A 10,124-nucleotide genomic window follows, 5' to 3' on the forward strand; every position below is an offset into this window, starting at 1 on the left:
GAAGCTGAGGTTGTGTTCGAAGCAGTAAACAGACTGGCAGTGACTTAGAGTTATTGAGCAATAACGTGAGGAAACAGGAACACTGAATAAAGAAGGAAGGGGTGCTGATGACAGGAGTTGAATGTCAGGTAGGAGTCACTCTGGTAATAGGACAAAAGGGGTACTAGATATTATTTAGAGCAGGGGCTTTTTTTTTTTTTTCCCCTTTTTTTTTTTTTTTTTTAACATGAAACAAATCACCTCTCTAAGGAAATCTTGCCGAGAGGCAAAGTCAGTGAACACAATTAAGGGTAACTGTTTGTATATGAAGAGGACAGTTTCCCTCCCATTGCCTCTCTTGAGTGGACCATCCTTACACTAAAAAGGGGGAGACTGAGGCTCAGAGGTGCCAGTAACATGCTCAAGTGATAGGCTAGATTAGTGATACAACCTGGAACAAAACACACTTCATTTCCTGACTCCCGGGCCAGTGTTTCTTATAATTCACAAGGGTACTTGCAAGAAATATTTCAGCTCTTGGGCTGGGAGGGAGAGGATGAGATTAATGAATGTATAAAATGGCACTTCCGTAGTCTCCTGTGGACGCTTTGCATTTTCTGTAATGGGTAGTGGTGGAGCTGCTGTTGTACAGCCAGAGTAATCTTTCATCATTTGCCAAGAATTATAGTCCAAATGTCAATTTGGAGTTATGCTGCTTGCAAAATTCCTAAAATAAGGCAGCCAGCTTCCCTGAAGAATCCCAATAATAGGAAGCATATTTTCATTGTAACTTTTTCCCCTAGGTTGCAACAACTCTCCTGAAACACCACATAAATCTGTTCTCATTTCACGTAGTGGAAACAGTGGTTAAGAATTTGAGCTGTGTGATCGAAATGCCAGCTTCATAGCAAGCAGGTTATATAATCTTATGCAAGAGAGTTAACATTCCAACATTTCAATTTATCTTCTTTAAAATGGGAATAATAATGGTACATAGTTCATATGGTATCATATGAGGCTTAAATGAGGCAATGTGTATCTTGGAACCTTGCCTAGCAGCATAGTTAGTGAACCTAAAAACTAATTATTGAATTGTCCCTATTGCATTCTAGAATTCTTAACTCTATTTAGGGAACAGAGAAAACTGAAAGGAATGACTAGGACTGATTCAAGTTTGAGTAGATTATATTGTGGCCTGGATCTTTGCTGTATTGTCATGCTTTGTGATCTTCATTAACAAGCAACATATTATTCAGAGATTATAGTTTTAGATGTATTTCACTAACTTAATATTTATAAGTAAAGCACTTAATTACTAAAGAATCATCATAACATTTGAAAAAAGCAAAGAAAGAATAAGCTACTTCATATTTATTTGGAGATAAAGCAGGATTATATAGTATATTGTAATATACTTAGCACAGTGATTGGTAAATGATAAAATCACAATGTAATGACCAGAGGAGAAATATTGGTATTTGAGGGCACTGATTCTGGAGTCAGAAAATATGGTCCATATTCTGGCTTCACCAGTCACTTGCTGTACCACCTTGGCTATGTTGCCTCAAGTCTGTGAGAATCAGTTCCCTCATCTGTAACATAGAGTCACTTATGGTGTTATTCTACTGCCTGGAGTGGGTAGGTGCTGATAATCAACAATAACAGTAAAAGGGAGAAATGCATTTCACATGGAAACACCATTTAAAAAGAGAAGGGAAAAGCCTGGGGAGAACCTAGCACTAAAGAAGCAGCTCTCTTTTAAGCTCTTTATTTAGCAGGTTATTAACAGGCAAACGCTGGATAATGAATAAATGGGAAAAAAAAAAAAAGACACAAAAAACAAAACAGACAAAAAAACCCATCAGTTCCCTGAGATCCTGGAAATACTTGAAGTCAAGTAATCACTATTCATAAATGATGCGCTCCTTTTTCAGGTCTTCTAACTCTTAGCTGGAGCTCCTATCAGCACCTGACACACGGGACATCAAAACAGTGAGATGGAATTCATGCTTTGGAGCATTACATGGTCTCCAGAGCTGCAGAGAATACTCTCTGTCATGTTTCTAATCATGTATGTGTCCCATCATTTTGGGAAACCTCCTCACTGTGGTAACCATGGCTATGAGTCAGAGTCTGAGATCGCCTATGTATTTTTTCCTTACCTCCTTGTCCCTTTTGGATGTTACTATCTCTTCCATCATTGCCCCCAAATTGATTGTGGACTCCCTCTCTGAGAGTACTACCATCTCCCTGGAAGGCTGCATGGTCCAGCTCTTCGCTGAGCAGTTCTTTGGTGGAGTGGGCATCATCCTTCTCACCATGATGGCCTACGACCTCTCTGTGGCCATCTGTAAGACTCTTCACTACATGACCATCATGAGGTCTCAGTTGTGCTGCCTTTTGCTGGGAGGGGCCTGGGTCGGGGGGATTTTTCCATGCCATAGTACAACTTCATGTATCAAGTACCCTTCTGTGGTTCCCAATACAATAGACCACTTTATGTGTGATTTGTTCCCACTGTTGAAACTGGCCTGCACTGACATCCACATCCTGGGCCTCTTAGTCATCCTCAACAGTTGGGTGATGTGTGTAGCCATCTTCCTCATCCTCATCACTTCCTATTTGGTCATTCTCTGCTCCCTGAAGTCCTGCATCTCTGAAAGTGAAAGTGAAGTCACTCAGTCATGTTCGACTCTTTGTGACCCCATGGACCCCCAGCCTACCAGGCTCCTCTGTCCATGGGATTTTCCAGGCAATGGTACTGGAGTGGGTTGCCATTTCCTTCTCTAGGGGATCTTCCCGACCCAGGGATCAAACCCGGGTCCCCTGTATTGCAGACAGACACTTTACCCTCTGAGCCATCAGGGAAGTCCTGAAGCTCTGAAGGGCAGCATAAAGCCCTCTCCACCTGTGGCTCCCACCTCACTGTGGTCATCATGTTTTTTGTGCCTTGTATGTTTTTGTATTACCCCATAGACAAGGTGATGGCCATGTCTGATTCCATCATCACACCCATGTTAAATCCCTTGATCTACACCCTGAGGAATACGGAGGTGAAAGATGCCATGAGAAAACTGTGGATGAGACAGGGGAGTTTCATTGGCAAGTGACTGTCAAGCTCAGAATGTCATGTGTTTCTGTTAAAGAGAACTCTGTTCTTTCAGAAATATGGGGGTAATAAAACTATCCACGCTCCACTAACAACCGGAGAAATTTCTTAAAAATATAAATCTGATTTTTGATTTATAGTGTTTTCAATTTAAGGATTATGATACTCTTATTGCTTTCTATTCTTTAGTTTCCCATTGCCTTCCTATTTTTTCACTTTTCCTATTTATTTTTTAATTATAATTACATGATGTATCAGAAAATATCTCAATAGCTTAAATAAAAATGCAAATAAATGCAATTATTTTAAAAGAAATAAGATGAGAAAGGAGAATTGATGGAAAAGTTCATTCCAACAAAATTGTCAAATTTCTTGCTATTATTCCTATTATTATTTTTTTTTAATTCATTTCCATTAACATAATTCCAAATGGATTTTGATAGTTCTGTCACAAAGCTGGATAACAAACTATCATTATCAGTACATCAATATCAGAACAAACTTCATTATCAGTAATGAGAAAATATAACCATCTCTCAGCAGAACTACTTCCAGATAGGAATGTTTTCTGATGAATTATTTTTTGTGAAAAAGTGAACTTTTTATAAACAAAGTTTAGTATCAAGTTTAGATGTTTTTCTAGGACTCATTCTTAAGTGACCCCCCTGACTTTTGAAAGTGCAGTGTACACAGTTTTTAAATCTTAATGAACCATTTTATTTATTGTTTACTGATTATTTAGAATATCCTTGCCTTTTACTAGAATTTTCTGGTTAATCTTTCTACTTCCTGCAAATCTCCAATTACATCTTGAGTGCCTCACCTGACCCATTGGTGTGCATCAGGACTTCCCTGGAGGCTCAAATGGTAAAGTGTCTGCCTACAATGCGGGAGACCTGGATTCAATCCGTGAATCAGGAAGATCCTCTAGAGAAAAAATGGCAACCCACTCCAGTACTCTTGCCTGGAAAATCCCATGGACAGAGGAGCATGGTAGTCTGCAGTCCATGGGGTCGCAAAGAATCTGACACCACTGAGTGACTTCACTTCACTTCTTAGATTTATGAAAGATTTTGCTTTTCTCTCTATCAAAACAAGCCTTCATCCTACTTAGGTGACTACTTCTCTCCAACTTCTGGTACTAGATGAAGTGTCATTATTTTAGAGAGCCTTCCTCTGTGACTCTATTCAATGGTTCTTGTATTCTCACCATTGTTCTCTATGTCAATGTTTTCATTTTCTTAGTAACAATGACCAAAAGCAAGTATATTTTATATAATTATCTCTGGCTTTTATTACTTTCCATGCCGGTCTAGACTGGACAAGTCTCCAGGAAGGGATTTTTTTTTTAATTTTTTATTTATTTTTGACTGTGCTGGGTATTCATTGCCTCATGAGTTTTTCTCTAGTAGTGGCAAGCAGGGGCTACTGTCTAGTGCCTTTGTGTAGGCTTCCCATTGTGGTGACTTCTTTTGTTGTAGAGCATGGATCCTAGAGCTTGTGGGCCTCAATAGATTCAGTTCACAGGCTCTAGAGCACAGACTAAATAGTTGTGGTACCCGGGCTTGGTTGCTGTGTGGCATGTGTGACTTTCGCAGATCAGGAACACATGTCTCCTGCATTGGTAGGTGGATTCTTTACCACTGAGATACTAAGGAAGCCCAGAAGGGATTTTTATTTGTCCTTCCCATGGATTCATTTTTCAATAAATATCTAATGGATGGATATAAAACACAAGAGCCTATATTTTTCAAATAGCCCAATTCAGATGTTTGAGGCATAAAAAGAAACAAACTCTAAAATTAAAAGTAACTGAAACAAAAAGGCAAAAAGTGAACATTATAATAAAGTTAATGGAAATGGAAGGCTGTGATTATTTCATGGGAGATACTTCATATTGGGCAGTCAGAAAAGGATTCTATTAGTGTGTGTCTTTTAAACTGATTAGAATTCTGTTGATATTACCTTAGAAAAAAGTTATGAGCTATATTAATATTTTAATACCAATGAGCTGAGTAGTTGCAAAAATGGTCAGAAGGAAACAGTCATGTGAGGATTAGTGAGATGAAGATTCTAGAGAAAGAAAACTCTAATTCAAGAAATATCATGGTGTTTTTGAGGAAATGTAAAATAACAAAGTGAATGTAACATAGGGATCCAGGCAGAAAGAGGCCAGAAGTAAGATCAAAAAGTATGAGGAACTCAGATCATGCATACAGTGCTGACACCTTTGAGGTTTTATTCAAGCATGGGTAAATAATTTCCCCAGTATATTAAATTTGAGTAAACAACAAGAAAAAATAATGAAAGTTATCTTTGGATTATGTCTGGTTTACTTAAGACGACACCACCCTAATGGAAGAAATAAAGAGGAACTAAAGAGCCTCTTGTTGACAGTGAAAGAGGAGAGTGAAAAAAGCTGTCTTAAAACTCAACATTGAAAAAAAGAAGATCTTGGCATCTGGTCCCATCACTTAATGGAAAATGTATGGAGAGAAAATGGAAACAGTGACAGACTTTGTTTTCTTGGGCTCCAAAATCACTGCAGATGGTGACTGCAGCCATGAAATTAAAAGATGCTTGTTCCTTGGAAGGAAAGCTATTACAAATCTAGAGAGCATATTAAAAATCAGAGATGTCACTTTGGCGACAAAGGTATGTGTAGTCAAAGCTATGGTTTATCTTATAGTCATGTATGGATGTGAGAGTTGGACCATAAAGATTGAGTGCCAGAAACTTGATGCTTTTGAACTTTGGTGTTGGAGAAAACTCTTGAGTGTTTCTGGGACAGCAAAGAGATCAAACCAATCAATCCTAAAGGAAATAAGTCCTGAATATTCATTAGAAGAATTGATGCTGAAGCTGAAGCTCCAATATTTTGACCTCCTAATGCAAGAAGCTGACTCATTGGAAAAGACCCTGATGCCGGGAAAAATTGAGGGCAGGAGGAGAAGCGGGTAACAGGATGAGATGGTTGAATGGCATCATCAACTCAATGGACATGAGTTAGAGTGAACTCTGGGAGATAGTAAAGGACAAGGAAGCCTGACATGGGTTACAAAGAGTCGAACAGGACTGAGTGACTGAACAATAACAACTTAAGAACCAGTAACACTTAATGTCGGAGAAGGCAATGGCACCCCACTCTAGTACTCTTGCCTGGAAAATCCCATGGACGGAGGAGCCTGGTAGGCCATGCGGTCGCTAAGAGTCGGACACGACTGAGCGACTTCACTTTCACTTTTCACTTTCATGTATTGGAGAAGGAAATGGCAACCCACTCCAGTGTTCTTGCCTGGAGAATCCCAGGGATGGAGGAGCCTGGTGGGCTGCCATCTATGGGGTCGCACGGAATCGGACACGACTGAAGCGACTTAGCAGCAGCAGCAGCAGCAACACTTAATGTAATCCTTATAAAACCAGGGACGTCCCTGGTAGCTCAGCTGGTAAGGAATTTGCCTGCAATGCAGGAGACCCCAGTTCAATTACTGGGTTGGGAAGTCCTGGAGAAGGAATAGGCTACCCACTCCAGTATTTTCCTGGGCTTCGCTGGTGGCTCAGCTGGTAAGGAATCTGTCTGCAATGCAGGAGACCCCCAGTTCAATTCCTGGGTTGGGACAATCCCCTGGAGAAGGTATAAGCTACCACTCCAATATTCTTGGGCTTCCCTAGTGGTAAAGAATTAGCCTGCAGTGCAGGAGACCTGGCTTAAATGCTTAGGTTGGAGAGGTCCCCTGGAGGAGGCCATGGCAACCCACTCCATTATTTTTTTTTTAGATTTTTTTTAAATTTTATTTTATTTTTAAACTTTACAATATTGTATTAGTTTTGCCAAATATCGAAATGAATCCGCCACAGGTATACCCGCGTTCCCCATCCTGAACCCTCCACCCTCCTCCCTCCCCTACCCTCCCTCTGGGTCATCCCAGTGCACCAGCCCCAAGCATCCAGTACTGAGCATCGAACCTGGACTGGCGACTCATTTCATACATGATATTATACATGTTTCAATGCTATTCTCCCAAATCTCCCCACCCTCTCCCTCTCCCACAGAGTCCAAAAGACTGATCTACACATCGGTGTCTCTTTTGCTGTCTCGTATACAGGGTTATTGTTACCATCTTTCTAAATTCCATATATATGCGTTAGTATACTGTATTGGTGTTTTTCTTTCTGGCTTACTTCACTCTGTATAATAGGTTCCAGCAGTATTCTTGATTAAAAAATACCCATGGACACAGGAGCCTGGAGTCCATGGGGTCACAAAGAGTCAGACATGACTGAACAACTAAGCACAACACAGCATAGGATCAAATGGAAATGCTTTAAAAACAGAACTTTAGACATAAAATTAGAAAAATGGAGAGTGTTTATTTGGAGAGAATGTATAACAAGTTTACAACTTGTGAATATGATACTAAAAGCTCTAACAGGTGTCATTTTTGGTCTTAAATATTTTTCTTTTCCTGTCACTACTTTTTATATTAGAGCTATTGGGGATCTTAGGTGCAACATAATAACATTTTGTCTCCACTTGACAGAAATGCTTCCCTTAAAGCAATACTTAAGTACTTGAGTATTAAATGATACTTAAATATCACAAAATAATACTCTTGGTGCCAGTTTGAATTGGAATTATAAGCTGAGGTTCTAAAATAGCATGACAGTACTTTATCTTGAGATTATGCAGTGGTTGTGGTAGTGGGAGTGGTGAGTGAACATTATTTATACATTAAGCTATCTTCAAATACACATTTTTTGAATAACCTCATATAAAATAAAAGATCCAGTTTTGAGAAGTGCTAAGTTTTCAATTTCAGGTTCTTCCCAGAATTCTGAAACTTGTGTTTTCAGATGTTATGGGGAAGCAAAAGAACAAAAATGCTTCTTTTCTATACACAAATAAATATAACAGAGAAAACTTAATGATATGGGAATACCCTGAAACTTCATTATTTCCTACAAATGTTCATATTCCCAAAAGTGATTCTCAAAGTATAAGGAAGATGTAACTTCTTCTCTCCTACTTGGATAAAACAACCACTTCCTTTCACTTTTCCTGTCTTTATAAAGCATGCTTTGCTGTCCTCTCTCCTTCCCTTTGCCCTCCCTTCTGCACATTCGTGCTGCCAAACTCTTATTTCCTCTTCCCTCTCCTTTGTGAAGAGCAATGTGAAAGACTCTGAAGTGCAACTGACTGACTGGCTGTTATTTCTTATTAAGCCAAATATAAGACCCTTCATCTTCTTAACTATTCACGATATTTTAAGATGTTTTTCAGTGATAGTCTAGGTTTTCACTGATCAGATCAGATCAGTCGTTCAGTCATGTCCAACTCTTTGCGACCCCATGAATTGCAGCACACCAGGCCTCCCTGTCCATCACCAACTCCCAGAGTTCACTCAGACTCACGTCCATCGAGTCAGTGATGCCATCCAGCCATCTCATCCTCTGTCATCCCCTTCTCCTCTTGCCCCCAATCCCTCCCAGCATCAGAGTCTTTTCCAGTGAGTCAACTCTTCACATGAGGTGGCCGAAGTACTGGAGTTTCAGCTTTAGCATCATTCCTTCCAAAGAAATCCCAGGGCTGATCTCCTTCAGAATGGACTAGTTGGATCTCCTTGCAGTCCAAGGGACTCTCAAGAGTCGACTCCAACACCACAGTTCAAAAGCATCAATTCTTCAGCGCTCAGCCTTCTTCACAGTCCAACTCTCACATCCATACATGACCACAGGAAAAACCATAGCCTTGACTAGACGAACCTTTGTTGGCAAAATAATGTCTCTGCTTTTGAATATGCTATCTAGGTTGGTGATAACTTTCCTTCCACGGAGTAAGCATCTTTTAATTTCATGGCTGCAGTCACCATCTGCAGTGATTTTGGAGCCCAGAAAAATAAAGTCTGACACTGTTTCCACTGTTTCCCCATCTATTTCCCATGAAGTGATGGAACCAGATGCCATGATCTTCGTTTTCTGAATGTTGAGCTTTAAGCCAACTTTTTCACTCTCCACTTTCACTTTCATCAAGAGGCTTTTGAGTTCCTCTTCACTTTCTGCTGTAAAGGTGGTGTCGTCTGCATATCTGAGGCTATTGATATTTCTCCCAGCAATCTTGATTCCAGCTTGTGTTTCTTCCAGTCCAGCGTTTCTCATGATGTACTCTGCATATAAGTTAAATAAGCAGGATGACAATATACAGCCTTGATGTACTCCATTTCCTATTTGGAACCAGTCTGTTGTTCCATGTCCAGTTCTAACTGTTGCTTCCTGACCTCCATACAAATTTCTCAAGAGGAAGATCAGGTGGTCTGGTATTCCCATCTCTTTCAGAATTTTCCACAGTTTATTGTGATCCACACAGTCAAAGGCTTTGGCATAGTCAATAAAGCAGAAATAGATGTTTTTCTGGAACTCTCTTTCTTTCTCCATGATGCAGTGGATGTTGGCAATTTGATCTCTGGTTCCTCTGCCTTTTCTAAAACCAGCTTGCACATGAGGAGGTTCACGGTTCACATATTGCTGAAGCCTGACTTGGAGAATTTTGAGCATTACTTTACTAGCGTGTGAGATGAGTGCAATTGGGCGGTAGTTTGAGCACTCTTTGGCATTGCTTGTCTTTGGGATTGGAATGAAAACTGACCTTTTCCAGTCCTGTGGCCATTGCTGAGTTTTCCAAACTTGCTGGCATATTGAGTGCAGCACTTTCACAGCATCATCTTTCAGGATTTGGAATAGCTCAACTGGAATTCCATCACCTCCACTAGCTTTGTTCATAGTGATGCTTTCTAAGGCCCACTTGACTTCACATTCCAGGATGTCTGGCTCTAGGTGAGTGATCACACCATCGTGATTATTTGGGTCATGAAGGTCTTTTTTGTACAGTTCTTCTGTGTATTCTTGCCATCTCTTCTTAATATCTTCTGCTTCTGTTAGGTCCATACCATTTCTGTCCTTTATCGAGCCCATCTTTGCATGAAATGTTCCTTTGGTATCTCTGATTTTCTTTTCTTTTCTTTTTTAAAGAAAAAAGTTT

At 40.0% G+C, this 10,124-nt stretch overlaps 1 pseudogene; it reads left to right on the forward strand.

Moving 5' to 3' along the window:
- Nucleotides 1–1,976: 1,976 nt before the first annotated feature.
- LOC102273785 (olfactory receptor 4C6-like) lies at nucleotides 1,977–3,089 on the forward strand (annotated as a pseudogene).
- The last annotated feature ends 7,035 nt before the right edge of the window (nucleotides 3,090–10,124 follow it).

This window comes from Bos mutus, unplaced genomic scaffold (genome assembly GCF_027580195.1).
Source record: "Bos mutus isolate GX-2022 unplaced genomic scaffold, NWIPB_WYAK_1.1 CTG249, whole genome shotgun sequence".
Classification (NCBI taxonomy): Eukaryota; Metazoa; Chordata; class Mammalia; order Artiodactyla; family Bovidae; genus Bos; species Bos mutus.